This window comes from Procambarus clarkii, chromosome 14, assembly GCF_040958095.1.
Source record: "Procambarus clarkii isolate CNS0578487 chromosome 14, FALCON_Pclarkii_2.0, whole genome shotgun sequence".
NCBI lineage: Eukaryota > Metazoa > Arthropoda > Malacostraca > Decapoda > Cambaridae > Procambarus > Procambarus clarkii.
The window spans coordinates 11,290,554-11,308,106 of record NC_091163.1 but is presented as its reverse complement, the minus strand read 5'-3'; the positions used below and the strand labels follow the sequence as shown (position 1 = coordinate 11,308,106).

The following is a 17,553-nucleotide window of genomic DNA, read 5'->3' as shown; positions in this document are numbered from 1 at the left end:
CTTTCTTGTCTTGATCTTTCTCTCTGCTCTTCTCCTCTTTACTTAGATTTCACGTGGCAGGTTCTTGATGACCTCCATGGAAGTGATAATTTCCCCATCCTTGTTTCCTTTTTCTCTTTTTGCCCTTCCATCTCTTTCCCTAGGTGGCAGTTTGCTAAGGCGGACTGAACCCTATTTACCCTCAGTGCTGCTCTCTCTGACCTCTCCCTTCTGCCTCTCTCTCGCGCTCTCCTCCTTTTTCATGACAGTCTTCAACGCTGCCCTCCGCTCTATTCCTCGCTCTTCCTCTCGGGGTTCACGGAAGTGCGTTCCATGGTGGAATGCGGACTGTGCTCGGGCTGTCCGCTGTAAGCGTGCAGCCTGGAAGAGGCACCGCCATAGGCAGACGACCGATTATTTTCTCTTTTCTTTCGGAAAGAGAGTGCGGTGGCCCGTAGGTCCATCCGTACGGCTAAACGTGAATGTTGGGCATCTTACGTCTCAACAATTACGTCCGAAACTCCTCTGCACCAGATCTGGAAGCGTATCCGCAAGATAGCGGGTAAGTTCGCTCCCAATGTTTCACCGGTCCTTCACCTCCATGATACTCCTGTGGCGGACCCGTTGCAGGTCGCTTCCATACTGGGTTCCCACTTTTCTTCTGTTAGCTCTGGTCTTCATCTTCCCCAATCTTTCCTTCTTCGTAAACCTGTCCTTGAGTCTCGTCCTTTAGATTTCTGCACTCGTCTTCAGCTTGCCTATAATGATCCCTTCTTTCTCTCTGAACTTCGTTCTGCCCTGGCCCTCTGCGGTTCTACGGCGGCGGGCTCCGATGGTATTCATTATGAGATGCTTCGCCATCTCCCTCCGTGCACGTCTCGGTATTTACTGAGTCTGTATAATCAGATCTGGGACTCGTCGTCAGTCCCTGAGGACTGGCTCGATGCCGTTATCCTCCCTGTTCGCAAACCGGGGTCTCTGGGTACTTCCCCTAAGGACTTTCGCCCTATTGCCCTCACAAGTTGTCTGCAAACTCTTTGAACGTATGGTTAACGTTCGTCTGATGTGGTTCCTGGAACACCATCACCACCTCTCCCCTTCTCAATTTGGTTTCCCTAAGTGCCGCAGCACGACAGATGTACTGGTGATCTTGAAGGTCTATACTCGTACTGCTTTTGCTGCGAAGACCTCCGTTGTTGCCGTCCTTTTTGACCTGGGTAAGGCTTACGACACCACTTGACGGTATCATATTCTATCTCAACTTCATTCTTTTGGTCTTCGTGGTCGTCTCCCTCTTTCTCCGCAGCTTCCTCTCTCGTCGTTCCTTTCGGGTGCTCCTTGGTATCGCTCTCTCTGCCTCTTTTCAGCAATACGAAGGTGTGCCCCAGGGTAGTGTTCTGTGCAGTACTCTTTTTCTGGTTGCTCTATGGTCTTATTTCCTCTTCCTTCAGGTGTCTTCTTTGTTCTCTATGTCGATGATCTTACCCTTTGCTGTCAAGGGTGATGATTCGCCTGTTCTTCAGCGCCGGCTTCAACTTGCAATTGATGCCGTGTCATCTTGGGCCACCGATCATGGCTTCAAGTTCTCTACTTCTAAGACTTGTGCCATGTCTTTTACTCGGAAACGGGTCGTTATTCGTCCCTCTGTCACTTTATGGTCATCCCCTTGAGTACAAAGATTCCGCGAAGTTTTGGGGTTATTCCTTGACACTCGTTTGTCTTGGTCTCCCCATATCTCTTACCTCAGTGTTGAGTGCTCTAAGGCCCTTACCCTCCTTCGGGTCTTGTCCCATACTTCTTGGGGGGGCAGATAGGCGCACTCTCCTTGCTTTACATTCCTCTCTCGTCCTGTCTAAGCTCGATTATGGTATCCCTGCTTACTCGTCTGCTTCTCCTTCTACTCTTCGCCGTCTTGATGCTTTGCACCATACTGGGTTGCGCCTCAGTTCTGGTGCCTTTCGTTCGACTCCCGTCCTTAGCTTGTATGTTGACACTGGCTTCCTGTCTCTCCAAGACCGCCGTGATCGCTACTGTCTTCGCTATCTTGCGCGGTCCTTACAACATCCTTCCTCTCGTCTCTGTCGTGCTTTAACTTTTACCCCTCCTGCGGTTCCTGTTCCTCTTCACCACCTCCCTCTTTCTGTCCGGTTATCTCGCCTACAGGACTCTCTTTCCGTTCGTATTTCTAATGTTTCTCCTCGTGTTGTTCCTTCTTTGCCCCCGTGGAGAGTCCCTCTTCCGCGGTTTTGTAAATCCTTGACCCGTATCACTAAAGCTTTTACCCCTCCTACGGTTCTAAAACGCCTTTTCCTTGAGCACTGTTCTTCTCACTCCCGCTCCGTTTCTGTCTTCACCGTTGGGTCTAAGTCTGCGGACCGTGTTGGCTACTCTGTTGTTTTTCCTGATCGATCTTATATGTGTCGCTTACCTCCGGAGACTTGCATCTTTACAGCGGAGCTTTATGCTTTTCTCTATGCTCTTCGTCTCCTGCTTTCTCGTTGTCAGTCTTCCTTTGTAGTTGTTGTTGACTCTCGTAGTGCCCTCATGGCTCTCGGGTCCTTTAAACCGGTTCTTCCAGTAGTTGTCGAGATCCAGCATTGGCTGTTTCTTGTTCACAGTAAATTTAAGTCGGTTGAGTTTTGCTGGGTTCCCAGCCATATTGGTGTGTCTTTAAATGAGCGTGCGGATGCTGCCGGCAAGGAAGCTGTCCGCTCTTGTCTCATCTCTCGTAAAGGTATTCCATATTCCGACTTTTACCCGGTTATCCATTCCTCCCTCTTTACCCGTTGGCAGGCTTCTTGGTTGTCTGTTACTGGTAACAATCTACGTACTCTTAAATGTTGTGTTTCCTCGTGGCCGTCCTCCTTCCACCGTAACTTGCGGTGGGAAACAGCTCTGGCAAGGTTGCGTATTGGCCATACTCGCTTAACCCATGGTCACTTGATGGAGCGCCGCCCTGCTCCTTATTGTTCTAGTTGCATTGTCCCTCTTACGGTCGTGCATGTCCTTCTTGAATGTCCTGACTTCCAGGACGAGCGTGTGTCTAGCTTTCCGACCGCCCCTCGCGGTCACCTGTCCCTCAGTAGAATTCTTGGCGACTCGGATACTTTTGATATTGTTCGCCTTATGCGTTTTTGTTCTTATGTTTTTTTGTTCGTTTTTGAATCTTTGTACTCAAGAGGATGACCATAAATTGACAAAGAGGGACGAAGAACAACCCATTTCCGAGTAAAAGTCAAGGCACAAGACTTAGTAGTAGAGAACTTGAAGCCATGATCGGTGGCCCAAGACGACACGGCATCAATCGCAAGTTAAAGTTGAGGCAAATCATCACCCTGACAGCAAAGGGTAAGATCATCGACTTAGAGAGCGGAGAAGACGCCCGAAGGAAGAGAGGAAAGAAGACCATTGAGGGCAACCAGAAAAAGAGTAGTGCTCAGAACACTACCCTGGGGCACACCTTCGTAGTGCTGAAAAGAGGCAGAGAGAGCGGTACCAAGTCGCAACCGAAAGGAACGACGAGAGAGGAAGCTGAGGAGAAAGAGAGGTTGATGACCATGAAGGCCAAAAGAATGAAGCTGGGATAGAATATGATATCGCCAAATGGAGTCGAAAGCCTTTTCCAGGTCAAAAAGGACGGCAACAACCTTCGCAGCAAATCTTCTTCGCAAGATCTTCGCAGCAAAAGCAGTACGAATATAGACCTCCAAGTTCACCAGGACATCTGTCGTGCTGTGGCACTTGTGGAAAGCAAATTGAGAATGGGAGAGGTGGTGATGGTGATCCAGGAACCACATCAGACGAACGTTAACCATATGTTCAAAAAGTTTGCAGACACAACTTGTGAGGGCAAAAGGGCGAAAGTCCTTAGAGGAAGTTCCCAGAGACCCCGGTTTGCGAACAGGGAGGACAACGGCATCGAGCCAGTCCTCAATGACTGACGACGACTCCCAGATCCGATTATACAAACTCAGTAAATACTGAGACGTGCACGGAGGGAGATAGCGAAGCATTTCATAATGAATACCATCGGCGCCCGCCGCCGTAGAACCGCAGAGGGCCAGGGCAGAACAAAGTTCAGAGAGAGAGAGAGAAGGGATAGTTATAGGGTAGTCGAAGACGAGTGCAAAAATCTAAAGTACGAGACTCAAGGACAGGTTTATGAAGAACGAAAGATTGGGGAAGATGAATACCAGAGCTAACAGAAGAAAAATGGGAACCCAGTTCGGTAGCGACCTGCAACGGGTCCGCCTCAAGTGTACCACGGAGGTGGAGGACCGGTGAAAAATCGGGAACGAACTTACCCGCTATCTTGTGGATACGCTTCCAGATCTGCGGCAGAGGAGTTTCGGACGTGATGGTAGAGATATAAGATGCTCAACATTTACGTTTAGCCATACGGATGGTCCTACAAGCCACCGCACTCGCTTTCTGAAAGAAAAGAAAAGAATCGGCCGTCTGCCGACTGCGGTGAATCTTCCAGGCTGCACACTTACAGCGGACAGTCCGAGCACAGTCTGTATTCCACCATGGAACGCACTTCCGTGGACCCCGAGAGGAAGAGCGAGGAATAGAACGGAGGGCAGCGTCGAAGACAGTGTCATGAAAAAGGAGGAGAGCACGAGGGAGAGGCAGAAGGGAGAGGTCAGAGAAAGCAGCACTGAGGGTAAATAGGTTCCAGTCCGCTTTAGCAAATCGCCACCTAGGAAAGGAGAGGGAAGGGCGAAAAGAGAAAAACGAAACAAGGATGGGGAAATGGTCACTGCCATGGAGGTCATCAAGAACCTGCCACGTGAAATCTAAGTAAATAGAAGAAGAGCAAAGAGAAAGATCAAGACAGGAAAGGGTGCGAGTCCGAGAGTCAAAATGAGTGGGCTCACCAGAATTCAGAAGAGACAGGGAAGAAGAGAGGATAAATGGCTCAAGAAGGCACCCTCGGGTATTCGTCAGAACATCACCCCAAAGAGAATGACAATTGAAATCACCTAGCAGGAGCCCAGGCTCCAGCAAGGAGTCCAGGAGGTGTTTCAGATCAGGAAGTGAAAGCGGGACACTCGGGGGGGGGGGGGGGGAGATAAATGGAACAAACTGTGTACCATTTCCCCACAAAGATACGAGCAGCAGAACAATGGAGAGGGAAAGGAAAAAGTAAGAGCACAAAGGGAACATCAGTGCGAATCAAGAGAGCAGAAGAATTAGGAGCCCCAGCAACAGCTGGGGGGGGGGGGGGGGAGTGAGAAACGAATACCCACGAAAACGACCAGGACGATCACCAAGCATCGGCTCCTGGAGACAGACACAAAGGGGCGAAAACCGCGAAGTTAGAAGTCGGAGTCCGAGGAAATTGCAGTAATAACCTCGAACGTTCCAGTGAAGAATAGACAGCGACGAGAAGAGACAGATCAACAACAGAGAACAAGGAAGAAACAAAGGCGAAAGAGCAATATAGCACGTTAAAAAATATCAGGATCGGGATCAGGGTCAGCAAAGTCAGGGTTAGTGGGCATAGGTAAACTGAGCAAACACGGAGGGAAATAAGCGGGAGAACAGACCAGAGGGGAGCGGGCAGGGTCCGGAGGAGGAGGAGGAAGAGAAGACAACGGAGATGAGTAATCAAGGACAGCAGCAGGAAGAGGGGGAGTAGAAACGGGTGTGCACCTCAGCAAGGGCAGCAACCGAGAGGGAAGTGGGGGGGCCTAAGAAACCTCCACAGCAGGAACATGGGGCGCAACCACCGAAATGGGAGGGGAAGGAGCGATAGAGGCAGAAGTAGGGGCCGAGGAAGAAATCGAAACCTTCTTACTCGCCGGGGAGGAGGAAGGAGAGGAGCAAGGCTTACGCTTCTGACGTAAAGAGACAGGCGTCCCAGCAACTACGTACTGGGAAACGGATTCTAGCGTCTCAAAAGGAGAAGCCGAACGAGAGCACACGCGACGGCCTTTTGGAGAGCGATGGACATCAGCCCGCACCGACAGGCGGCGGGGAGAGTCAAGAGTCGGAGGGGATAGGATGGGAAGGAGGAACGGAGGGAGACGAGGAAGGAGACACAGGAGACGAGACAGACTTTGTAGAAAGGAGGGGAACCCCAGACAGAGGACCAGGAGGTGGATCCTTCGGGACAGAACTCAAAGGAACAGAAGAGGGGACAGTGGGCGTATCAGGGTCCAAGGCCCGGAAACGGTTGAGAGTCTGAGGAAGGTGGGAAGAAGGAGGAGAGGAAGAGCGCAACACGCGAGTATAAGAGACATTAGCATAAGGCGGGAGCCGGCAAACCTGGCGCCTCTCCTCAGGAAAAGATAAACGCTCCCGGTGCTTCAAGATGAGGACGGCTGCCTCAAGCTTGTAATGGACACACGCACGGGAGAAGGTAGGATGGGCCTCGCCGCAGATGAGGCAACGAGCCTGGGAAGAAGTGCACTCCGACTTAGAGTGACCTTCGCCACCACACAAAGGACAGAGAGAGACAGTCACAGAGCAGCGGAGGGCACCATGCCCAAACCTCCAGCAATTGTTACAGAGCCTAGGAGAAGGAATGTACTCCTGGACAGAGCACCTGGCACCAGCAAGAATGACAGGATGGAAGGGTCCTACCATCAAAGGTGATCTTCATAACCCGAAGGGGTTGACGGCGACTACCACGTGGGGGACGAGTAAACGTGTCCACCTGGAGAATAGAATGGCCCTGGGCATCAAGGATATGTCGAATATCGTCGTGGCAGTCTCGCAAATTCCGAACAGCGGTCGCAACATGGGGCGGGAGGAGAATAGTGCCAACACTGGCGTTCAACTGAACGTTCTTCGAAACTCGAACAGGGGTGTCGCCAAGGCAGGATAAGGCAGCCAAGCGGGAAGCTGCATTCTGAGGAGCAGCAGCAGCAACGACACGTGTACCGAGACGAGTGGGGTTGAAAGTAACAGAGACATCCACGGAATCAACGAGATGTCGATGGAGGGAGAAATCGTCAGGAGTCACAGAGTCAAGAGGGAGGAGATCAAAATATTTGGCCCACGAAGCAGGACCAAACAAATCTTGATAGGTATCAGAACGGGAAGGAATCTAGCGAGGGCGGCCGTGACGAAGACGGCGGTGAGAACCCCCAGAGAGAGAGGGGTTAAAAGGCGCAGTAGTTAAAACTAGAGATGGAGGCGCGGCAGGGGACGACGTAGTCACCACTAGAGGCTTGGGGCTCGACTCAACCATAGAGGAGGGAGGGGAGCCGAGGGGAGGAGTCAGAGAGGCCAAAGGAGGAGCAAGGGCGGAGCCCAATGCAGCGGAGGCTACAGAGCTCGGTCTTCCAACACGGACCGACTCGGGGCTTGGTTGCCCACCCTACGAGCCTGAGAAGGTAAAGGAGAAACAGTAGATATCATTGCTATGAAAAATCAGCATTCATTCACGAATGTGCCCCTACACCCACCATGGAGCCACAATTAGAGGCAGTACACCCAGCAAACTATCGCCGATCATGCCGGGGCCTCCTAGGGGTGCGTCGTGAGTATACGCCCCACAAACGCTACCTTAAGAACCGAAAGTCCGTCGAGATCGGGTTCAGTGATGGAAGGGGGATTGACAATAAAGGATTCCCCTCGCTCTCGACGTTAGTACTACAGTTCTACGGTTGCAAGAGTATGCCTCCTCAAGTAAGTAAGTAATTACCAAAAGAAGGCACCAAACCGGGAAGGCTATGTAGCACCATCAAATACGCAAAATAATCAGAGGGCGCTAAATATCACCAAGGATGCCAATACGAGAACAAAAACACATAATGCGAACGATATCAAAAAGTATCCGAGTCACCAAGAATTCTATCGAGGGACAGGTGACCGCGAGGGGCGGTCGGAAAGCAAGACACACGCTCGTCCTGGAAGTCAGGACATTCAAGAAGGATATGCACGACCGTAAGAGGGACAATGCAACTAGGACAATAAGGAGCAGGGCGGCGCTCCATCAAGTGACCATGGGTTAAGCGAGTATGGCCAATACGCAACCTCGCCAGAGCTGTTTCCCACCGCCGGTTACGGTGGAAGGAGGACGGCCACGAGGAAACACAACATTTAAGAGTACGTAGCTTGTTACCAGTAACAGACAACCAAGAAGCCTGCCAACGGGTAAAGAGGGAGGAATGGATAACCGGGTAAAAGTCGGAATACGGAATTCCTTTACGAGAGATGGGACAAGAGCGGACAGCTTCCTTAGCGGCAGCATCCGCACGCTCATTTAAAGACACACCAATATGGCTGGGAACCCAACAAAACACAACCGACTTAAGTTTACTGTGAACGAGAAACAGCCAATGCTGGATCTCGACAACTACCGGATGAACCGGATTAAAGGACCCGAGAGCCATGAGGGCACTACGAGAGTCAACAACAACCACAAAGGAAGACTGACAACGAGAAAGCAGGAGACGAAGAGCATAGAGAATAGCATAAAGTTCCGCTGTAAAGATGCTAGTCTCCGGAGGCAAGCGACTCATATAAGTGCGATCAGGAAAAACAACAGAGTAGCCAACACCGTCCGCTGACTTAGACCCATCGGTGAAGACAGAAACGGAGCGGGAGTGAGAAGAAAAGTGCTCGAGGAAAAGGCGTTTGAGAACCGTAGGAGGGGTAAAAGCTTTAGTGATACGGGTTAAGGAAGTACAAAACCGCGGAAGAGGGACCCTCCACGGGGGCAAAGAAGGAACAACACGAGGAGAAACATCAGAAATACGAACGGAGAGAGAATCTTGTAGGCGAGATAACCGGACAGAAAGAGGGAGGTGGTGAAGAGGAACAGGAACCGCAGGAGGGGTAAAAGTTAAAGCACGACAGAGGCGAGAGGAAGGATGTTGCAAGGACCGCGCAAGATAGCGAAGACAGTAGCGATCACGGCGGTCCTGGAGAGACAGGAAGCCAGTGTCAACATACAAGCTAAGGATGGGAGTCGAACGAAAGGCACCAGAACTGAGGCGCAACCCAGTATGGTGCAAAGCATCAAGACGGCGAAGAGTAGAAGGAGAAGCAGACGAGTAAGCAGGGCAACCATAATCGAGCTTAGACAGGACGAGAGAGGAATGTAAAGCAAGGAGAGTGCGCCTATCTGCCCCCCAAGAAGTATGGGACAAGACCCGAAGGAGGGTAAGGGCCTTAGAGCACTCAACACGGAGGTAAGAGATATTGGGAGACCAAGACAAACGAGTGTCAAGGAATAACCCCAAAAGCTTCGCTGAATCTTTGTATTCAAGGGGATGACCATAAAGTGACAAAGAGGGACGAAGAACAACCCGTTTCCGCGTAAAAGTCATGGCACAAGTCTTAGAAGTAGAGAACTTGAAGCCATGACCTGTGGCCCAAGACGACACGGCATCAATTGCAAGTTGAAGCCGGCGTTGAAGGAGAGGCGAATCATCACCCTGACAACAAAGGGTAAGATCATCGACATAGAGAGCGGAGAAGACACCAGAAGGAAGAGAGGAAAGAAGACCATTGAGGGCAACCAGAAAAAGAGTAGTGCTCAGAACACTACCCTGGGGCACACCTTCGTATTGCTGAAAAGAGGGAGAGAGAGCAGTACCAAGGCGCACCCGAAAGGAACGACGAGAGAGGAAGCTGCGGAGAAAGAGAGGGAGATGACCACGAAGGCCAAAAAAATGAAGTTGAGATAGGATATGATAACGCCAAGTGGTGTCGTAAGCCTTTTCTAGGTCAAAAAGGACGGCAACAACGGAGGTCTTCGCAGCAAAAGAAGTACGAATATAGACCTCCAAGTTCACCAGGACATCTGTCGTGCTGCGGCACTTGCGGAAACCAAATTGAGAAGGGGAGAGGAGGTGATGGTGTTCCAGGAACCACATCAGACGAACGTTAACCATACGTTCAAAGAGTTTGCAGACAACTTGTGAGAGCAATAGGGCGAAAGTCCTTAGGGAAGTACCCAGAGACCCCGGTTTGCGAACAGGGAGGACAACGGCATCGAGCCAGCCCTCAGGGACTGACGACGACTCCCAGATCCGATTATACAGACTCAGTAAATACTGAGACGTGCTCGGAGGGAGATGGCGAAGCATCTCATAATGAATACCATCGGAGCCCGCCGCTGTAGAACCGCAGAGGGCCAGGGCAGAACGAAGTTCAGAGAGAGAGAAGGGATCATTATAGGGAAGCTGAAGATGAGTGCAGAAATCTAAAGGATGAGACTCAAGGACAGGTTTACGAAGAAGGAAAGATTGGGGAAGATGAAGACCAGAGCTAACAGAAGAAAAGTGGGAACCCAGTTCGGAAGCGACCTGCAACGGGTCCGCCACAAGAGTATCACGGAGGTGAAGGACCGGTGAAACATCGGGAACGAACTTACCCGCTATCTTGCGGATACGCTTCCAGATCTGGGCCAGAGGGGTCTCGGACGTAATTGTTGAGACACAAGATGCCCAACATTCACGTTTAGCCGTACGGATGGCCCTACGGGCCACCGCACTCGCTTTCCGAAAGAAAAGAAAAGAATCGGTCGTCTGCCTATGGCGGTGCCTCTTCCAGGCTGCACGCTTACAGCGGACAGCCCGAGCACAGTCCGCATTCCACCAGGGAACGCACTTCCGTGGACCCCGAGAGGAAGAGCGAGGAATAGAGCGGAGGGCAGGGTTGAAGACAGTGTCATGAAAAAGGAGGAGAGCGCGAGAGAGAGGCAGAAGGGAGAGGTCAGAGAGAGCAGCACTGAGGGTAAATAGGGTCCAGTCTGCCTTAGCAAACTGCCACCTAGGGAAAGAGAGGGAAGGGCGAAAAGAGAAAAAGGAAACAAGGATGGGGAAATGATCACTTCCATGGAGGTCATCAAGAACCTGCCACGTGAAATCTAAGTAAAGAGAAGAAGAGCAGAGAGAAAGATCAAGACAAGAAAGGGTGCGAGTCCGAGAGTCCAAATGAGTGGGCTCACCAGAATTCAGAAGAGACAGGGAAGAAGAGAGGAGAAACGGCTCAAGGAGGCGACCCTGGGTATTCGTCAGAACATCACCCCAAAGAGAATGACGACAATTGAAATCACCCAGCAGGAGCACAGGCTCCGGCAAGGAGTCTAGGTGGTGTTTCAAATCAGGAAGAGAGAGCGGGACACTCGGGGGGAGATAAATGGAACAAACTGTGTACCATTTCCCCACAAAGATACGAGCAGCAGAACAATGGAGAGGCGAAGGAAAAAGGAAAGGAACAAAGGGGAACATCAGCCCGAATCAAGAGAGCAGAAGAATTAGAAGCCCCAGCAATGGCTTGGGGGGGGGGGGAGAGAAAGGAATAGCCACGAAAACGACCAGGACGAGCACCAAGCATTGGCTCCTGGAGACAGACACAAAGGGGCGAAAACCGCGAAATCAGAAGTTGGAGTTCGAGGAAATTGGCGTAATAACCTCGAACGTTCCATTGAAGAATGGACAACGACGAGAAGAGAAAGGACAAAAACAGAGAACAAGGAAGAAACAAAGGCGAAAGAGCAACAGAGCACGTTAAAGAATATCAGGGTCGGGATCAGGGTCAGCAAAGTCAGGGTTAGGGGGCATGGGTAAACTATGCAAAGACGGAGGGAAGGAAACGGGAGAACAGATCAGAGGTGGGCGGGCAGGGTCCGGAGGAGGAGGAAGAGGAGGAGACAACGGAGAGAAGCAGTCAAGGACAGCAGCAGGAAGAGGGGGAGTAGAAAGAGGGGAGCGCACCCCAGCAAGAGCAGCAACCGAAAGGGAAGCAGGGGCCAAAGAAACCTCCATAGCAGGAACAGGGGGCGCAAGCACTGAAACGGGAGGGGAAGGAGCAACAGAGCCAGAAGGAGGAGCTGAGGAAGAAAGCGAAGCCTTCTTAGCCGCCCGGGAAGAGGAAGGAGAGGAGCCAGGCTTACGCTTCTGACTTAAAGAGACCGGTGTCCCAGCAACTACGTACCGGGCAATGGATTCCAGTGTCTCAACAGGAGAAGCCGAACGAGAGCACACACGACGGCCGTTAGGAGAGCGATGGACATCCGCCCGCACCGACAGGCGGTGGGAAGAGCCGATAGATGGAGGAAGAGGGTGGGAAGGAGGATCGGAGGGGGACGAGGAAGCAGACACAGAAGACACGACAGACCGGGTAGAAGGAAGGGGAACCCCAGACAGAGGACCAGGAGGAGGATCCTTCGGGAGAGAACCCAAAGGAACAGAGGAGGGGGCAGTGGGCGCATCAGGGTCCAAGGCCCGGAAACGGTTGTGAGTCTGAGGAAGGCGGGAAGGACGAGGAGAGGAAGAGCGCAACACGCGAGCATAAGAGATATTAGCATAAGGCGGGAGCCGGCGAACCTGGCGCCTCGCCTCAGGAAAAGATAAACGCTCCCGGTGCTTCAGGTTGAGGACGGCTGCCTCAAGCTTGTAATGGACACACGCACGGGAGAAGGTAGGATGGGCCTCACCGCAGTTGAGGCTACGAGCCTGGGGAGAAGTGCACTCCGACTTAGAGCGACCTTCGCCACCACACAAAGGACAGAGAGAGACAGTCCCGGAGCAGCGGAGGGCACAATGCCCAAACCTCCAGCACTTGTTGCAGAGCCGAGGAGAAGGAATGTACTCCTGGACAGAGCACCTGGCACCAGCAAGAATGACAGAGGGTGGAAGGGTCCTACCATCAAAGGTAATCTTCACAACCCGGAGGGGTTGACGGCGACTACCACGAGGGGGACGAGTAAACGTGTCCACCTGGAGAATAGAATGGCCCTGGGCAGCGAGGATATGTCGAATATCGTCGTGGCAGTCGCGCAGGTCCCGAACACCGGTCGCAACATGGGGCGGGAGCAAAATAGTGCCAACACTGGCATTCAACTGAGCGTTCTTCGAGACCCGAACGGGGGTCTCGCCAAGGCAGGATAAGGCAGCCAAGCGGGAAGCAGCATCCTGAGAAGGAGCAGCAACGACACGTGTACCGAGACGAGTGGGGTTGAAAGTAATGGAGGCATCCACGGAATCAATGAGATGTCGATGGAGGGAGAAATCGTCAGGAGGCGCAGAATCAAGAGGGAGGAGATCAAAATATTTGGCCCACGAAGCGGGACCAAACAAGGCTTGATAGGTAGCAGAACTGGAAGGAAGCGAGCGAGGGCGGCCGTGACGAGGACGGCGGTGAGAACCCCCAGAGAGAGAGGGGTTAAAAGGCGCAGTAGTTACAACTAGAGAAGGAGCCGCGCCAGGGGACGAGGTAGTCACCACTGGGGGCTTGGGTCTCGACCCAACCACAGAGGAGGGAGGGGGGCCAGGGGAAGGAGTCAGAGAGGCCAAAGGAGGAGCAAGGTCGGGGCCCAATGCAGCGGAGGCTACAGAGCCCGGTCTTCCAATACGGACCGACTCGGGGGCTTGGTCGCCCACCCCACGAGCCTGAGAAGGTAAGCCAGAAGCAGCCGAAACAGGGGTTATCATCTTGACGAAAAGAAGAATTCACTCACGAATGTGCCCCCACACCCACCATGGAGCCACTATTAGAGGCAGGACACCCAACAAGAAGCTATCGCCGATCTTGTCGGGGCCTCCTAGGGGTGCGTCGTGAGTATACGCCCCACAAACGCCACCTTAAGAAACCGACAGTCCGTCGAGATCGGGTTCAGTGACGAAAGGGGGATTGACAATAAAAGGTTCCCCTCGCTCTCGACGTCGGGTACTACAGTTCTACGGGTGCAAGAGTATGCCTCCTCAAGCACCCGGGTGTCAAAATAGAAGAAGTCCAAGGGAATAACCAAAACAAGCAAAAGGTCGGCAGGAAACGGCAAGCAGATAGGAGAAGAGGGGGAAGAAAAACTAAACAAAGGAAAAGGAAAAGATGCTCAGCACAATTGGAGAGGATGGCAGCAGGAGCACAAGGCTAGAAAAGGACAGAGGACTGTCCCGTGGAGCATCACACTTCGGCAGCCGTCTACTAAGCCCTTCTCACGGCGCCAACGGGCCGGATTGGGAGGGGGTCTGCACCAGCAAGAATGACAGAGGATGGAAGGGTCCTACCATCAAAGGAAATCTTCCCTACCCAAAGGGGTTGACGGCGACGACCACGAGAGGGACTAGTAAAAACAGTACCTGGAGGACAGAATGGCCTTGGGCATCAAGGATATGCCGATTATCATCGTGGTAGTCCTGCAGATTCCGAACATCGGTCGCAACATTGGGGCGGGAGGAGAACAGTGCCAACACTGGCCTTCAACCGAGCGTTCTTTGAGACCTGAACAGGGATCTCGCCAAGGCAGGATAAGGCAGCCGAGTGGGAAGCTGCATCCTGAAGAGGAGCAGGAACGACACATGTACCGAGACAAGTGGGGTTGAAGGTGACGGCCGTCCACGGAATCAACAATGTGCCTATGAAGGGAGAAATCGTCAAGAGGCGCAGAATCAAGAGGCAGGAGATAACAAGTATTTGGCCCACGAAGCGGGACTAAGTAAGTAAGTAAGTAATTATCAAAAGAAGGCACCTTATTTCTATGCCATTTAAACCTTTCCGATTGCTTGGTTAAATTTAGTTTTTTTTTTTTAATCATTTCTTTCGAGATTACATAGTCATTGAGCCGTGTCACAATATAATTTATTTCTTTTGTATAGTTTGTTCCCTCCAACTCTGCCCCCCCCCCTCCCCTGAAGTTTATTCTTATTTTTTTTCAGTGATGGGATCATATCACTTTCGAACACATTGGAATGGGGTGGCGGGGGAGGACGAGGTGGAGTGGGGAATTGTGGGAAGGACAGGTGCCGTGTTTCAAACTCCCACACATAGCCGAGCCACAGCAACATGTGGCTGGGTATAGCCAAGTTTTAATGTAAAAGTTCCTTGCATTTTATCGTTCTTTAAACTACTAGGGAGGCTCCTCTGGATCCCAGTAAGCATGCTCAAATGTAGTGTTGAGCAAGGAATAGGGGTGGGGGGGGGGGGAAGAAATAGCGAGGGGGAAAGAATATACAAGTTACTATTACACAATCACAGTAACGTGATGCATCAAATGAACAGATCCACAAGGGCCGTGACGAGGATTCGAACCTGCGTTCGGGAGCATCCCAGACACTGCCTTAGGGGAGGCAGGCCTATTGACATATCCCTCTTCTATGGCAGGCCTAACTGCCTATTGACATGGCTCAGGTGCAAGGGGGAGTTTTGTAAAATCCTGGTTTGTGCCTCTGAGAGGTTATGGGATCCAGCAACTTCAGTAGAACCTAGGTTCCAGTGCTTTTACCCTGTCGTAGCTCAGTAAATTAAGGCAGTGTTTGGGATGCTCCCAGACGCAGGATCGAATCCTCGTCATGGCCCTTGTGGATTTATTCACACAAGTTACGTTTCTTTTAGTTTTGGAAGAGTCACGCATGTTGACCCAACTCTTCATCCTACAGAGTAGGTAGGATTTCGTTCGTACTTGTTATACAAAGACAAATTTTACTAGAAAATGTTAACGGCTCGCGATTTAGATGTACTGCCCACTATTGGGGCCTTTGTAGGTTAGAGTAAAGACTAACTATTTTTCTTTACATTGGGAAACATGAAAGACCGACTAGTTAGCATTACATATGGTTAACTTGCGTCAAGACATGATCAATTAGTTACAGTAGTTTAATGTTTAAGCATTCTATTCATACATACAAGTTCTTTATGAACTTCAGCCCAGTTCCCCTCCAAGTTTCATTTGAAACTTTGCTAAAGATTTGAGCACTAGCGATACAGGATAAACAAGCAATGGGAACGAACTTAGTAAAATTAACACAAGGCACAAATTAATTTAATCGGAATAAAGGCACCTCACATCAAACAGACTTTTACCAGGGGACGAGAAGATAACCCACGAAGGTTGTAAAGGTTTCTTCGCCCGGCCTTTCGTGTATCCTGCCCTGCTGCAACTGTAAGTATATCCTGTCAAGTGTGTAGAGGTCCAGGGTCACCGAGGTGGAGGCGTATTCCAAGGTGGTGGTTGTCGCGTAAGCAGTCGCCCTATTCACGCCATTGTTGGTCAAAGACAGTCTGCAAACATGTGTAAATTTGAAATAATATTGTATGCACACTTATTCGTTTCAGCACTTCATAACGTTGGGCGTTTGCTACTCACGCAAAGTTGCTGGTCTGGTCACTAATAGCGCCGAAAATGAATAAATAACGTCCTGCAACAGGAACTACGAACTCGCTGGTTGTATTGTCCCAACCGCCTCCTGTGTTGGTCACCACTTCCTGTAGTAAAGGAAGTTAACTATTGTTTCCTCTAGAATATCTAGGAAGTTCAATAATTACATTAAAAATTTATAGTCTTAGAATAATTTGAGAAGTCTAGGACAGAATGTGACTAGTCTAGAGACGTTTAAATGCAGAACAGTTTATAATGTTTCTATCAAGAGCTGCAGGTAAGGACTGTTGACCATAAACAAGGGGGGGGGGGAAGGTAGAGGGGTAACACCTAATTTACTAGTTTAGGGAATAATACTACACCGTCTTGGGTTTAAACTTAAGAGGAGTCAAGTGGTGCAAGTATACAAACTTACCGTGCATTATACAGTAGGTTTTAATTTTGTTTAACCTTTTCAGCTAACCTCATTAAAGAAACCCCCCCCCCCCCTTATTTTACTCTAGTGGTACGAAGATTTTGCAAGTTAAAGTCCATGTAGCGTGTGTATAAATGCCACAAATAAATTACATTTTCATCAACTGAAACGCAAGTAGCGTACATTTTAACAAATTCTGTTACAGTACACTGCTAGACCTATCAAGACTCAAATTATCGAGTCTTACCTGAAAATGAACGTGAGCGACGGCGGTTAGTTTATCTGTAGCTCTCTTCACGTTGAAGGACACACGAGGCCTAGGGGAAGAAGTTTTTTTTTTTTTTTTTTTTTTTTTTTTTTTTTTTTTTTTTTTAGTGTTCACACATGAGAATCATAGGTAAAATGGAAAAAATAATAACGGTACAATTTAGTAATTACGAAGCTGGGAGATCTACTCACCCCACGTCCCTCTGACGTTTTGTAGAGGTGTTAGTAGAGACGATGGCGAGGGATCCAGTCTCATTGTGAAGAGTATTGAAAGTGTAGTGTTCTTCAGAGTCTATACCCATTGCTAGGAGACCCACAAGTCCCATCCAGATCAGGGTTACGGCCATCTGTTCAATACATCATCTAAAGTCACGCAGTGTAATAATTAAAACTGCTGATATAAACACTAGAAAACTCGTCTTATCTAAAGTTTTAGTATACTGCCAAGCAACACATAAAATAAAGATTCCATTTATTTAGTAACTTTTAACAACAAATCTAAACACATTTAACAATCTTGCGCACCTTCAGACACACTTGGAGCGAGTTCGGCTCCTATAATTTCTCTTGGACGAAGTGTTATGGAGATCAAATTAGTGCTTCTACCATCATCAACACGCTGTCAACAACCACAAGAGGAGTGTCTTTCCGAAATCTTATCTAAGTCATTATTGGCCAGTAATGTTACGTTAGAAAGAATTATTTCTGGCTAGAACACGAACGATCGACTCAACACACATGATTAAGCCATGGTCCTTATCATATAATATACAGTGTTTTCTCTGATAAGCTGTCGTATATTAGGATTCCGACTTTACAGCTACTGTGC

At 50.2% G+C, this 17,553-nt stretch overlaps 1 long non-coding RNA gene across 1 annotated transcript; it reads right to left on the bottom strand.

The window, feature by feature from the left end:
* Nucleotides 1-15,696: 15,696 nt before the first annotated feature.
* Nucleotides 15,697-17,013, bottom strand: LOC138364706 (uncharacterized). Its single transcript, XR_011228500.1, has 4 exons — nt 16,917-17,013; nt 16,705-16,774; nt 16,031-16,149; nt 15,697-15,945 (listed from the first exon to the last, which is right to left on the bottom strand). It is a non-coding gene; the product is annotated as an uncharacterized lncRNA (long non-coding RNA).
* Nucleotides 17,014-17,553: the final 540 nt, after the last annotated feature.